The sequence below is a fragment of the Rhinopithecus bieti genome, unplaced genomic scaffold (assembly GCF_001698545.2).
Source record: "Rhinopithecus bieti isolate Rb0 unplaced genomic scaffold, ASM169854v2 scaffold_70608, whole genome shotgun sequence".
NCBI lineage: Eukaryota > Metazoa > Chordata > Mammalia > Primates > Cercopithecidae > Rhinopithecus > Rhinopithecus bieti.
The window spans coordinates 226,182-229,635 of record NW_016826280.1 but is presented as its reverse complement, the minus strand read 5'-3'; positions in this window follow the sequence as shown (position 1 = coordinate 229,635).

Genomic DNA, 3,454 nt, shown 5'->3' with positions numbered 1-3,454 from the left:
ATTCCCTCTCTCTCCCCCACACCCTCAAATGTACTATTTTGTTTTAGCAATGTTACATTACGAAATGGTCATTTGGGAGAATAAATTCAAATACAGTTAGAGATAACTCATCTGATTCTGCAGTGAACTTGATCAAATTTAACAAATATTAATCGTTTGCCGACTGTTTAGCAGATTCTATGCGGGGCCCAATGACACGTTAAAGCATTCTTCCTTTTCTCCATAACTAGCACTGACCCCAGACCCAGGTAAGAGGGCCCCGCCTGGTTCTGTACACAGGCCAGCACTGCTTAGACTTTGTGTGCACCCAGATGTCCCAGGGGTCTTGTTAAAATGCTGATTCTGATTTAGGAGGCCTGGGGTGGGGTCTGAGGTTTTGCCTTTCTAACGAGCTCCAGAGCGATGCAGATACTGCTGGGGTCCAGCTGCATTTTGAGTAGCAAGGCTTAGAGACCCAGCTCTGGCTGCTTCTAGCTGTGCCCTGCTGATGGGGTGAGGAGTCTTGAGGGTCAAAGGGTAGTGCCCATACGGAGGCCATGCCCTCCACCTTCTTGGCCTCACTCTGGGACCCTGAGATTCCCTTCTAGAATGGCTCCCAGCCCTCAATCAGGACCTGCATGGACCTCTTTTGTGGACCATCCTTCCGGAGGTTCACCTGTCAGCTGAAGCATTGGCATAGGTGTATATGGGAGGGGCAGAAGCAGCTTGGCCTGAGGCCCGAGGCATCCACATACTTGTGCATAGTGTCCAGCAATCAGCTGACCAAGTTCTGCAGGTGATTCTGCTGCACACTCAAGTTGAGAGCCACCTATGTAGACAAAGCAGGACCAACGGTAAATATCAGTTGCTTGGAATAATCCCAAATAATCTGAGATCAGTAACCTAGGAGTAGTGTCATTTCTCTTCCTCTGACAACATTGCAAGAAAGCCTCCCCTCTCTTTCCTGTTAGCTCTACTACTAGGTTTTGAGTTTGGACAAGACAGCTCCCCTCTCCAAGCTTCCAAGTTTTTGGCCACAAAGTAAGAGCTGGGCTATCAATCATGAGCATATTGCCAGAGTCTCTTGTAGACTGTAAAGTCAGTGAATCTGAATAGATCTCCCTTAAAATCTATGACATGTCTTCAGCTTCACTTATTCACATTAAAATCTCTCTGATTAGTGTCATAAACTTTTCTCTTTGAGCACACCCTGGGTGGGATAAGGGGCAAAGAGCTGCATGGGACAGCACTTCTCAAATGCTGACATGCATACGAATGGGGATCTTGTTAACATGCAGATTCTGATACAGGAGGTCTGGGGTGGGCCCTGAGAGTCTGCATTCATAGCAAGCTCCCAGGTGATGCCAGGCTGTTGGTCTGGGAGTAGACTTCGGTAGCAAGTGTCTGCGGTGGCAACACGTTTGATCAGATTGGTTCCCTTTGAAGACCTTTGATAAATCTGAGAGAAAAACAGTGTTTTATGGAGGCAGAAAAAGAGGAGGAATTAACTGATAGCAGGGTACACAAAAGTATATCTTTTGTTAGGTAATCAGTGAACTGTGACTATTCATAAGAGAGAGCAGTGGGGACTGTAGCAAACTGGAAAGAATGGGCCTCAGTGAGGGAGTGGGTGCCACTCAGCTCTAGCACCTTGGCACCATGAAGCCACATGACCCATAGTGCCAGATCTTCCAGCTTTATGAGATAACCTAGACACTGAATTCTATGAATTTTTTTTATTTTTATACGTCAATTAATTCACATCAAACTAACTGGCCAACTTAAAACCAACTAATATCATGTGAGCCAAACAGAACGTGTAGGTAGACAAAATGGCATGTGAGTGAACAAATTCTAGATGGGAAAGAAGTCCTTCCTGGGCCCTGGAGGTTAGTAAGGTAGGGAGAGGACACTTCCTGAGTATAATAGGGGTTGGGTAATAAAAAGAAAGTGGGAGAGCTTGGAAGACAAACATGGCTACTTCCAAACATGTTGCCTACTTATTCCATCTCTCCCTCCTAGGGATGATGCAGAATTTCTCCCTCTGGAGCTTGAGGTAGGAGGAAATAAAGAACAAGGGGCTCACAGCTGAATCTGGATTATGAGTGATGTGTTTCTACTCGGGTAGGGAGGGGATCCAGGCCCCTGTCTCCCTTGTGGTAGCACTGCTGTCCAATGACCCTTGGGGAGTGTTTTCTCTACCCATCTGCTGAACTGGCCCTGTCTTCTTCATGGGGGACTCTGTGGACACAGGATGTTTAGGTCCCTGTAGGTAGCCCTGTGGATGGTAAGATTCCAGAGAGCATCCCTGAGGGCAAGTTGGATAAAATGAGTTGGAGAGACTTCATCTAGTCCACTCTCATTTTGTGATCATCTGAATCTCATTGAAGGCCTAGATGGAAAGCAAATTTTGGAGGCCAGGTTTTGGCGTGCCCTTCAACTTCACCTCTAGGTTACTGGGAGAACTAAATGTGAGCATGTGTGAAACATGCTTTGTAAACTATAAAGCACCACAAATATGTCAGTGATTATTAGGAGGTAGCAGGAAATCAGAAAGCCTCAGTTAGTATACCAGTTCTTACTAACTCTGTAAACATAGTCAAGTGACTCAACTTTGCCAAACTTGTCTCTCCACCTGTAAAATGGGGTGCATAAGCCTATCTTATCTCTGTAAAGATTAAATGAAATAGTGCATATAAACTACTCAATATTTCATCTGACCCAAAATGGTGGCCGCTCAATAAACTAGCTAATATTATAGTTATTATTTCTAATATATACAAATACTTTATTTCATTTTATACTTTTAAATGCTTTTTAAACTTATGCAGGTACTTTTCAAGTCAAAAATCAGAAAATACTGATAAATAAAAGAAAATGAAAATCAGCTATGATCCCCACATCTGGAAGTTAATCACTGATAACAACTCTGGACACTCTTCTAGACTTTCGAATACACATTCTACTTGTAAAGATATAATTGCAGTGTTTTACAACTTGACTTAGCAACATATTATGAGAAAATTTCCACATCAATAGTTACATTTTTATGTCATTTAAAAGAACTGCAGACTCTTCCACTTCTGGGGAGATGGAGTAGATAAAATTTTCCTTATTCCTTCCTCTGAGTACAACTTGAAACCTTGAGCATTATATATAAAACATGTATAAGAAGACTGAAAAGTGGATAGAAAAAGGCAGACTGGATAGAGACTTCAGGACCTAAACAATGACTCACTGATGAGTTTCCTGGTTATTTTGTTGTTGTTTTAACCTTATATATCCCAATATTAGAGCTGAAGAAGCTGACAACCTGGAAATTCCAAGGGGCACAGACCAAAAAAAAAAAAAAAAAAAGGGGGAAAAAAAAAAAATAACAAAACAAAGCAAAACAAAGCAAAAACTAATCTTTCTAGTAAAGTTTCAGTAAAGGGGCAGCCTAGCGAGGTAGAATATATTTACATGATAATTATTA